This window comes from Elephantulus edwardii, unplaced genomic scaffold, assembly GCF_000299155.1.
Source record: "Elephantulus edwardii isolate Elephantulus edwardi_28Jun2011 unplaced genomic scaffold, EleEdw1.0 scaffold00085, whole genome shotgun sequence".
In the NCBI taxonomy this organism is placed as follows: Eukaryota; Metazoa; Chordata; class Mammalia; order Macroscelidea; family Macroscelididae; genus Elephantulus; species Elephantulus edwardii.
The window spans coordinates 10468732-10481354 of record NW_006399835.1 but is presented as its reverse complement, the minus strand read 5'-3'; positions in this window follow the sequence as shown (position 1 = coordinate 10481354).

Here is a 12623-nt window from a genome sequence, read left to right as displayed (position 1 = left end):
GTGTTATCAGGAGGAGCTAATCCTTGGAAAAACAGACATTTATTGCTGGGAAAGAGGATCAGAGAAATAGAAGACTCCCAGCAAGATTGACTCAACTATTGGCTCAAGCATATGGGAGATGGTGAGGATGGAACAGGCTAGGGAAAGGTATAGATCTGTTGTTCATAAAGTCACTGTAAGTTGTAGTTGACGCGATGGCATCTCACAACAACCAAACTTACATATTACCTTAAATGAAAATTCTTCACCTTAATATGCATAGAAATTATTAACACTTGCTTAAAAATAGTTACTAAAATACTTCTCACCAATTCTTATCCAGTAGACTTAGAGTAAAATCTAAAGATTTTCATTTCTGTCAACTCAAATGAGATGATGCTGCCTATCTGGAGACCTCATGGTAAACAGAGAAAGGATTAGGATGTGACACAAGCCCCACCCCACTAGAGGCTCATGTAAGCACATGAGGCCTCAGTGCCACGTACCTTTCCCTTTTGGAAAAACTCGCTTGCTTGAGTTCCCTTTTGGAAAAACTCGCTTGCTTGAGACATAGCTTTCAGCTGCTCACCTGTCTGCATCAACAGCCTGCATCGCCCACAGTCACCATCCAGCCGTGCTATAACTGCCAGTCTACTGGATCCTGGCCCATTACTCACCAGTTTCTCCAAAACCAACCTGCTCCCTACAGTCACTTAAGTTATTTCCTAATGAGTCTGAGTTTCTGGGAGATCTTCTAGAAAATCATGAAACTCAAAGGACATAGAGGAGCTAAGAAGTTGAAGAAAGGAGGAGCTATTGTTGTCAGAAATCATGAATTTATTCAGCATTTCAAGCATTTGGGAAGATGTTGACCGGAGACTTATTATAAATGCTTGTTGTTGTGTTCTATAGAGGTATAACCAATGCATAGCTGAATCACCATTGGGTTTTCAGAGACAGTTAATCACACAGGAGGAGATTGTTCATCCTTCTCCAGCAGAGCAACTGGTGGCCTTGAACCACCTGGTTTCCGGTTTGCAGCACAACTGCTTGCCACTTAGAAATAGTATTCTAATAATCTTAGCAGAACAACTTATGAAAACAAGGAGATATTATCTAAATAGAGCAAGAGAATACTGCATGGTTTAAAATTCAGGAAAAGTGTAAGTCAGGGTTGCATCCTTTTTCCATTCTGTTCAATCTGTATGCTGAGCAAATCATTTGAGAAGCTAGACTTTATGAAGAAGAATGAGGCATAAGGATTAGAGGATGATTGATCAACAATCTGTGTCATACAGATGGCATGCTTGCTGCAGAAGATCCAAGACTAAAGCCTTCAAAGACTAATGCAGATTGCATCTCAAAATCAAGAAGACAAATATCCTCACTACTAGACTCATATGCTCTTTGGTAGCCTAGTGGTAAGAAGCTGTGCTGAAATATCAAAGGCATACAGTTCGACTCTACCAGCTACTCTATGAAAGAAGGATGAGCAATCTACTTCTATGTGATTTACTGCTAGAGGGCCAGTGATGACTTGCTTCTTACTCAATAGCACACCACTACTACCACAGACCAAAAAGCACTATCATGATAGATGGAGAAAAGACTGAAGTTGTCAACGATTTCATTTTATTTGGATCCACAAACCCTTGGTACCAGCAGTCAGAAGAGCAGGAGATGTATTGCACTGGGTAAGTCTGATGTGAGGGATCTCTCCAGAGTTCTGACGAGAAATGATGTTAGTTTGAAGACTAAGGTGTGCCTGATTCAGGCCATGGTCTTTCCAATCACTTGCTATGCTTCTTATAACTAGATAATCAATAAGGATTACAGAAGAAGAATTGATGGCTTTGAATTGTTGGAGAAGAGTACTGAATATCCCATGGATTGCCAAAACAGCAAATAGATATGTCTTGGAAAAAGTGCAGCCAGAAAACTACTTGGAAGCAAGGGTGGCAGATCTTTACCTCACATACTTAGGTCATGTTACTAGAAAAGGCCATTCCTTGGAAATGGGTATTGTGTTTGGAAAAGTGACTGAGAGGAAGACCCCCAGTGAGATGGACTGCACAGTGACTGCAGCAAAGGTGTCTAGTATGTTGGAGATTATGAGGAAGACACAGGATAGAAAAGGGATCAACTCTGTTGTTCGTAGGGTCACTACAAGTCATACTCAACTCGCTGACACCTAACAGCATCAACAACCTTTGCTACCATAGTGTTAACTAAAAATAATTTCCCTAACTTAAAGTCTAAGGTATTCATTTCACTTTGCTGTAACATCATATACAGTTCCATGTTCTAGTGGCAACAGCTTGGGATTTTACCCTTTAACTATTCACATTCGTTTCGGGAGTTCCATTGCTCACCCATTGCACCTGTCTAGCAGTTGGAACCTACAAGCAGTTTAGCAGAAACAAAAAGGCAAATCCTCTTCCATGTGATTTACAGCTTTGGAAACTGCTGGGAGATCAGTTATGAGCCAGTTCTGACTTGATGGCAATGAGAGTTGTAAAGGTATAGCAGACAGAGTATCACAGACAAGTTATTTCAAAGCAAGAGTGATAATTCACATCTTGTGTTTTCTGAGAATAAACTTCTATTTCGAAACAGCTATTCATGTAGACTATTATGGGGGAGTACTCTAAAACTGAGGTGCTCAACACAACTAAATGGCTAATACAGAATTGATGTTTACCTTGTTCTTATCACCATTCCTGTGTTTTACACCCAGGACAACAATGTTTCTGTAGCATTTAAGGTGATCCATTACATTGCTGAATCTAACTCAGAAGCTCAGAAAATCAAGACTAAAGTTGAATACCTCAGTCAATAAAAATTCTTGGTAAACTTGTCTTACAAGGCGTGATGAATATCATCACCCAATCAAATGTAGACTTGATGTCATCCTTAACTTTGTACAGAATTCTGAAACACTGAGTAAACACACTTGATCTTACACTCCCTGTTTGCAAAGCTGTTTTGAAATGTCATTTTGGTGTTTTTTGATTTACACATCATTGAATCTCAATGCATTCTTAATTTACAGAAACTCAGTTTCATTTTTAATGCTACCAATCTATGAGGCAGCAACTTAAGCTGGTTAAGAGTAATTCTTGAACTAGAGAATATTACTAGGATTTAAGTACTAGGAATGTCCTGACCTTATTAACTTTGCCTATAATTTATCTGCTTTGGTTTCAGCAGAGACTTGCTCTAACTGGAGGTCATGACTAATAAAATCTTCCCCAAACTCTGTTAGCTTTTCAATTGTATTTGCCATTATATGAAGGAGATAACTTTAATCTCATAAGTGAATGAATTCACATTCATGAATTCTGAGTGAAATCTACACTTTGAACACTGTTTGGTTGTACATTGTGGAAGGCTAATTTATGTCTTGTTAGCTAGATTGTTTTTTTTGTAATGATACAGAACAAAGAACCATGCTAACAAAGAAAACTCCATTATTCACATAAGCTGCAAAAATTAATTCAATGCCACCATATGCCAAGTCCTCTGTTCAGAAGTGGAAATAAAATGATTGCCACAATTGATATGCTCCCTTCTTTCCTTGATCCTGTGTTGTTGCATGAAAGCCAAATAAATAAGTTATATCAATAAATATAAAAAACTTGGTATATATTATCAAAGTTTGATATTACAAAAATACTACTAATATTAATAAAACACTGCAATATCAATACATATCTATAAAAATATAAATAGCAAACAAACACTCTGAGGCCCAGTGGTAAGGAGATGTTCTGCCAAGGCAAAGGTATGTCATATGAATCCACCAGTTGCTCTGTGGGAGAAAGATGAGCAATCTCCTTCCATGCTGTTTATAGCCTCTGAAAACCTGCTGGAATATCAGTTATGAGTCAGTTCCTGACTCAATGATACATTGCAACACAACAAAAATGGTAAGTAAAATAAAAGGAAAGCTGGTGTTCATGAATCATGTGGGCTGTGTTGGTGAAAGGATTCAAGAATGCCTGGCCAAAATGAGGAAAGTGCCACCTAACACTTGAAAAAGACTTAATAGCCATTTCCATTCATCTCAGATAAAACAACAGCAATCTTTTCTTTTTAGTGGTTCAGTGGTAGAATTCTTGCCTTTCTTACAGGAGATACAGCCTCAATTCCTGACCCATAAATGTGTCTGTCAGTGGAGGCTCCCTTCTTGCTGTGATGTTGAATTTCTTCCAGGCTAAGTAGGCTGAGTAGACCTTTCAGGCTAGGACAGACTTTGAAGAAAGGATTGGCAATTTATTTCTTTATTTTTTAAATCAGCCTGTGAAAATATGTGGATCTTATTAATCTGATTCTGACTTTGGACTTGGCAATGGAAGAGGGTAACAACAGCTCTTTATCATATAACTCTTCTTCTGCTTTAAACTGTCAAAATTAATAATTCCCAAACATTTATGAGTAAGCAGTTCGGAGTCCATACTCAGTAGGTACTAACAATGCTCAGAAGTAGTTGACAGTTAAAGAAAAATAGGAAACGTGCTTTTAGTTCAAACTAAAAACTAGGTAATCACCAATCAGGAAGAATAGAAATAAAAATTCAGAAAAACTTAATAAAAGCGTTCTTAAGAGGAACATTTGGCAAAGCTTGTCCAAGAGCAAGTAGATGTGAAGGTGCTTGGTTCCCATTTTTTTTTCTCTTTCTTCTAGAATCCATTTTGTCTACAGCCTGAATTTCACAGCAGTGATCAACTGTTGTAAACCAGAGTAATAGCATCTTTGGCAATAATGCTCACAAAAATAACAGAGGAATGGCAGGAGACCTGCAGAGAGCACCCTAGGGGGCTGAACAGCAAAGCTTCCTGCACTTGTAAGATAATGGAATGAAATTCCACTTGGCCACCTGTTGGGCAAAATGAGGTCCCCTGGGGGTTGAAATCCCACAGCAGCCCTGCCCTTCTTACAGGTCTTGCCATTCTTCCTTACTATTATGCCTTTATTAGCTTTATTTCCTTTTCTTATTCTCCAGAAGTAAACCACAAGTACCTTAAATAGGCCTCCAATAATTAATGTGCTGCTATTTTTATGTGAACATCTGCAGTTGAATGGAATAATCATACAACTTCACTCTTGGCAACAACATCTTCTATTCTGGTTCTGTCACCTTCCTTCAAGTTCCTTGTTAAATGGTTGGTGCCTGAGTGACACTGATAAAGTAAAAGAATGTTTTAAGGGGAATAAAATAGAAGAGTATGTAAATCTCTTCTCTAACATAATCACTCTCCACCATGCTTGCGGACTTCATAAAGCAGATTCAGTAAAGAAGGTTGAAGTTACATACATACTAAGTAAACTCATGAAAAGTGTGGTGAGATCCCTAGCTGATCCCTAGCTGAGAAATTCAAGACTCCTATCTTGGGTTGGAAATTCCTGAGTTAATCAGAAGATAATGTTAAGTCTGAGTGTAGATCAGGTAAAGATCATATCTCTTTAGTATTAGGTACATTTTTAGTACTCGGTAAATGTTTATTGATAGTATTTACAAAATTATTCTGAAAGTAATAAAATATAAGTGATAGGTATAAAGTAGTGTATGGCCCTTGAGGTATATCATTCTAACAAATCACTAACAAGTCATAGAAATACCTTTTTCATATGAACATGTCTTTAGATATTAAAGTTGAATATGCCTTTGCATTTCTACCTACTTAGAAGTATAATCCTGTGGGGGGAATGAACATCAATTTCTTAAAGGTTATTGCATTTTATGTTACATAATAACTCCACTTATCTGTCTTCTTACTATCTAAAAACCAAATGTACAATACTTATTTCTACAAGTGTTCTGGGCTACATTTAGTTGCAAATGCATTTCATAAGCTTGCACTGGAAGATTCCATATATAGTGAATTGAAGAAATTGAACCAGGGGATTTATAAGAATTTATCAAGGTATTGTAACCTTGATGGGATGATGGAAAAACCTTCGAGTTTTGCCGGCTGCTGGCTGGCAGTGTAGGAAATTTTACTGGGCTTAGTTTAGTATTAACTGGCTGGTGTAAAACAGTAGGTATCAGGAATATTAACAAAATTATTCTCAATTGAGAACCAAGATAGCAACTGAAAAGCAAAGTTGTTACAGGTATTGATGAATGGACTCTATGGGTAAAGACAGAAGGACAGATGGAGTAGGCTTGTAAACTGTACATGTATTTTGTATTTATAAAATAATTGCCACTTCAATATCTCGAACATGTTTATCAGGTGGAAAGACATGATATTATGGACTCACTAGGATTATAGTTCAACAAGATCATTTAGAGCACTGGTGGAAAGATCTAGGGCATAGAATTATTAATATTTCACCTTCCAAGTATAGAATTTCATTAAATCCTGCCACTCTAATCTCTGCCCCTCCATTACATTCAGTAGAATGTTGTGTTACTCTAAATGCAAGGAGTTCTTTCCATAGTCAATTGCCAATAAGACAGACAGGTTGCAATACCAATAAGCACTTTAGTACAGAAATGGAAGGACAGCGTGTTCCCCTCAAAAACTGCCTCCTCCTCTGGGAGTGATTATTAGTTTTTATAGGAGGGACAGATACTAACTCATTAAACAATAGACTTTTAAAGAATTTTTACATTTGAAAAGAAGAATTCATATAAAAGTACTAGTAATTCAGGAAGGGCACATTTCCCTTCCTGGTAAACATGCAGATTAAGATACAATTTACATATGACTGGGAAACAGCTTCAAAGAGGTAAATGCTAATCTAGGAAAGGTGCATTTCTCTCCTAATAAACAGTTTAAATTTTTTACATAACTAACAGAAAGGAACAAAGAATTCTAAGACAAAATAACTTTGCAGGCTAGAGAAAATTGATGTCAGCTTTATAACTGATAAATATTTAGAGAATTCTGAACTTATTAATAGCACCCCATCAGATGTATGCCTTTGAGTCTGAACCAATTCACAGCTTACCCTCCAGAAGGTTTTCAGAGACAGTAAATAGCCTGAGAGATTGCTAATTTTCTGCTGAGCAGCTGATGAATTTGAACCTCATGACTTTAGATTGGCACTTTACCACTAAGCCACTTGCTATTGTTTTGCTATATCACTGAGTTGGAATCGACCCATATCTGACCCCTCTTGAGAGTTTTCAGAGACAACAAATCTTGTGAGAGGAGACTGTCCATCCTTCTCCTGCACTAAGCCACTAGAGGTTCTTTACTAGACTAAAGAATGATGATGACTGATAAATGATGGGTGAATCTCAAAAGGAAAAAAAATAAGAAGAAAATAAAATGGAACTCTGACCTGGAATCTCTTCCCAATGGGCACAGAAATAATAAGAGCTACATATAAAGGCATTAGCTAGGTGTCCTATCTTCTTATTATTTTTAAACCATGCCATTTCTGGATCAAGATATATGATATGAAGCTAATAACAGTCTAGGATGATGTGCTATGAATTCATCTGGATTACCAAATGTCTGAGAACTGGAGAGCTCTCTATGGCTATCAGACCCACAAGAAAGTTTAACTTAGTATTCACATTATAAATATCATGTTGTATGCTTATACATAATGCAAAACACATAGCATGGTGCAACACAAACATATTTGAGAAAATTATTTCAACAATGGAATAAATTATTTATGCAAATTTCCCCATAACATCTCTTTAATACTAACCTCTACTATGTAACAATTCAGTGCTTTAAACTGACAAATGGCTTTGATTTCATATTATCACTTCTGTGAATTTCTTCTAACCCATACAATAATTCTACATACTTCTGTCTGTTTCAATGTATATTTTTTTAAGGTGTCTTAAACTTCTAAGATAATAAGGCTGTGAGTGATATGTCTTCTTTTCAGGATGTCTAGAATAACTTGAAAATCATTGTAACAGTCTTTTTCTTATACTTTTTTCCCCTCTAAACTTGCAAAGGTGCCCAGAGGCAAACAAATGATGGGTGAATCTCATAAATATAATAAATACATAATAACTAACTAAATAAATAATAGCCATATAGCTTTACTATTGACTTTTATGAGGAATACATGTATATCGGAAGGGGAGATCCAGGTTGACAATTTTTTAAATGCTTTCTAAGAGGACCTATTTAAATATAATATATTGCTATTATTCTAGAAGCAAACACTTCCCTATAAGTAAAGGGCCTGTCAGCATTTCTTATGAAGGCTTTCATTTTAAGGCTGTGTAACTCAACCCTAAATTGTACTGTCAGCTGAAATATGGTATATAAAGTTTCCATATCATTGCCATTTCCCCCAACATTTTGAACCACAAAACCCCCACTTTTTTTTCACATGCGGACATTAATCTAAAGCAGAAGTCAGTAATTGCCAATGTTATAAAATTTTATTCCATCTAAAATAGATGATATTTCCTAAGAAACCAAGGCTGCCAACACTAAGAAGCATACGTAAATAGATTTTCATGATTCTGCTTTATGTCAGTGTTTTGGTCAAATATAATGTGTAGGTGGATGCTGTAATACTGGCTTCCAAGTCATTTGGAGGAAAATAATTATGCCGGGGGCACTGGAAAAATTTCAATTTTGAACCAGAGATGTGAAAGTATTAACAATCACGCCTACTGAGATGAACTATCTACTGGTGACATTTAAAACTAGCCTATTCATTTCTGTTCTTTATGGGCTAGATGTCTATTTCAGGAATTTATGGCAAACATCTGATCCAAAAGTAGTTATATTCTTGACAACAAAAAGTGATAAAGAAGCTGTAGAGAGCAATGAAAATTGATGGGGATAGAGAGTGATAAACAGCAAAAGAGACCCATTAAGGGCCAAATGATTGGTAAAGCTGGGGAGGAAAGACTGAGCAGTGAATTAGAGTGCAGGGTGATCATTTCACAGGTGCAATCAGCCAGCTCTTACCCACTGCGACTGGTTTGTTCTGAATCGAAATCTGAAGGTAAATCATTAAAGGTTGAATCTGATGCCATTCTGCAGTTGTGAATAGAAAAGAAGGGCCATGACTTGTGCTTTTAGGGACTGCCATATAACAAAAGGGTTTCTAGTAAACTCATCGTTTACTCAACTACAAACAGAATGGTTCAAAGTTTGAGTCCACCTAGAGGGCACCTTGGAAGAGAGGTTATGCAATTTGACTCTGAAAAGTCAGTTGTGGGAAGCAATAGGAAGCACAGTTAAAGCTGATAATGTAATCAAATCAGCAAGTCCCAATTTCCAGAGGAACTGATATCAGTTTACAAGAGAAAAATGAATCAAACTATGAAATATGTCCTGAACGATTTTGTGATTTTTTTAATGCTTTCTGACCTTTACAAACATAGCACAATTTCCTATTTAGGTAGTAGGGAGTCATATTTAGTCAGTTTTCTTTTGCAACAGGGGACTTAAAACACCACACTTTGCTGTTTTAGAAGTGACATTTAAGAATGAGCTTCCCTTTTTACTCAGAAAGCAAAAATAAAGACATAGTTATATTTGCTTGTCATTCTCATCATTGCAGCAAAAACATAAACTAACTGGAGCATGTGTCCTACCCTCAGAAGCAAGGGAAGAGACGCTAGAGTTATCACGGCAGGCATAATAAGGGGCTGTTTGTTGTTGTTATTTTGTATGTTCATTTATCTATCTGGCCTAGTCCTTAGGGATTTGTGCTGCTATCCCAAAGGCTTTTCCGATGGCTTAAGCCACTGGTGGTTCCAGGGGAGAAAAACGTCCAGTCTCCTCCCATGTGTTTTACAGCCTTTGAAAACCCACTAGTGGGTCAGCTAGAAGTCAGATCTGACTCAATGAGTGAATGAATGATGATTCCTATAATATTTACCCGAAGCGGGGGGAAAACCATTCTTATATACATAAGGAAGCTAAGGCTCAAATTCGACAGGTAAATTACAAGAAATTTCTGGCTTCAAGAGTTTATTCTTTCTTAAAGAAATCATAACAGAGTTTACTAAATTTGTATTGTTTTAGGCTTGTAATATTACTGTCAGAAGCAGGATAGGCCAGGCCATCTACTTCCTAAGTCACAGGCCTTTGAAAATCTGCTTGCAGAAACTGAGAAGAACTTGAAGTACTTGTTGCAGAAGATCAAGGAATAGAGCCTCTGGTATTTCTGTATGAATTGCATCTCCATGTCAAGAAAATTCTTACCACTGGACCAATAGACATCATGATGCATGGAGATGAGATTGAAGATGTCAGGAGTTTCACCTTGCTTCAATCCATAATTAACACCCTTCATGCCAGCAGTCAAGAAATAAGGAGATGCATTGCCCTGGGAAAGTCTGCAGTTAGGGACCTTTCCAAATTATTGAGGAGTAATCATGTTAGTTTGAGGACTATGGTACATCTAATTCAGGCTTTCTAATCACTTGCTATGCATCTGAGAGTTGGACAATGAATAAGAATGCCAGAAGAAAAATTGACTCTTTTGACTGTGATGTTGAAGAAGAACACTGAATATCCCATGGGTAGCCAAGAGAACAAACAGATATATCTTTAAGATGGTGTAGCCAGAGTGATCTTTGGAGGCAAGATTGACGAGACTTCTCCCATGCTTTGGGCTTGTTGTTAGGAAGAGCTATTCCTTTGAGAAGGAATTTATGCTTGGAAAGGTGGAGGGTCGGTGAAGGAGAGGAAGACCTTTAGCCAGGTGGATTGACAGAGTGACTGATGCAATGGGCTCCTGTGTGTCAGGGAGTGTGAGGATGGCATGGGATAGGACAAGGTATAGACCTTTTGTTCACAGGGTCACTGTGAGTCATACTCTACTCAATGCCCTTTAACAACAAATAATTTTCCTGAAATGTTAAAATATTTTATTATGTATTGTTGTTATTGTTGTTGTTAAGCGCCGTCTAGTCGCAGGTGACTCATAGCTATCCTATGAAGGAGAGTCCTCGACACTTGGGTGCCTTTCATCCTCTCTCCAGGTTCATAGGGTTTCCAGAGGCAAGCTGTTACGGAAGTGGATGCCACTCCTCCTTCCAAGCTTTATTATGTATTGGTTTCCATTAATATTTACTTAGAAATTGTAGCACTTGTTATCTTTTATGAGTGCAATCAAGTAAAAAATGACTCATAGTGACCTGAGAGTGCCCATCAACAAACAAATGGATAGAGAAGCTGTGGTATATTTACACAATGGAATACTGTGCTGCATTGAAAAACAAGGAACGCATGCAATATTATTCAAAATCGGTGACCCTGGAGGACATTTTGCTGGGTGAAGTATCTCAGTCACAAAGAGACAAATACTGCATAATGCCACTGTTGTAAAACAGGACTGACATTGGGGTTGTGGGGAGACTCAGAAAGATGGGATAATAATAAATACTGCATTGAAACAAATGAGGGAGATAATTGCTTAGAAGGGATATGTGATTAGGAATTATTGTCATGACAGGAGTCCAGAACGAAGGATGCATACTGGAGTGGAGCTGGGGGTAGGGATTGTAAAACAATGGAGAAACTTTCTTTAACTTTTCAAAAAGAAGAGTGTACCAGGGCGGAGGTGGGAGGGGGAAGAGGTGGGCAGGGAGAAAAATGCAACAATGAATGAATGGAAATCCAAGGTCTCTGTAAATTTTCATTAAAATGAATTTAATAGAATGACAAAAAACAATAAAATTTTAAAAAAAAATTAAAAAAAGTCTCTGAGGGAAAGTCCTTAGGCTTTTCTCCATGTTGTCATTGTTAGGTTCCATTGAGTCAAGTGCAATTCATAGCAACCCTATGAACATCCTACCTGACTATCCTCTCCTGCACCTATCTTGTGACATCCTCATCATCTCTGAAACACTAGAACCTATTGCCGAAGTCACTCTGTCAACTCATCTCATTGAGTGTCTTCTCCTTTATTGACCCTCCATCTTTCCAAGCATGGTGTCCCTTACCAAGTAATAGCCTCAGCTAGGTACATGACCAAAATACGAAAGATGAAGCTTTGTCATCTGTGCCTCCAAGGAACATTCTGGCTGCACTTTTTCCAAGACATATCTGTTCTTTTGACCGTTTATAGTATCAGCACTCTTCTCTAACATCACAACTCAAAGGCATCAAATCTTCTCTCATCCTTATTCATTGTCCAGCTCTCTGATATTTAGCAGGTGATTGAGAAGACCTGAATGGCCTAAACTAGGTGTGTTTTAGTCTTCAAACTGACACCAGTGCTCTTTAGTATTTTGGAAAGGTCCTTGACAACAGACTTATCAAACGTGATGTTGCTGTTGTTGTCATCATCATGTGCCATTGTCGTCATTGTGTCACTTGTAACTCATAGCAGCTCTTTGTACAACAGCTCTGAACGCTGCTCCATCCTGTGCCAAACTTATTGTCTCTGACACACCTACCTTCATTACCCCAGCCAATGAATCAATCCATCTCATCAGGGTCTTCCTCTCTTTCACTGTCCCTCCATCTTCCCAAGCATGACGTCCCTCTCCAAGGACTGGTCATTCCTTGCAACATGTCACAAGTATGTCCTATGAAGCTTCACAATCCTTGCCTTCAAGGAATACCGTGATTTAACCCTCTCTAGGACAAACCTCCTCAGCTTCAGCTTGAACTTTCATGAGTAGTTGGTGGTCTGTTCCACAATCAGCTCCTGGCCTAGTTTTCACAGCTGATATTGAGCTTCTCCAG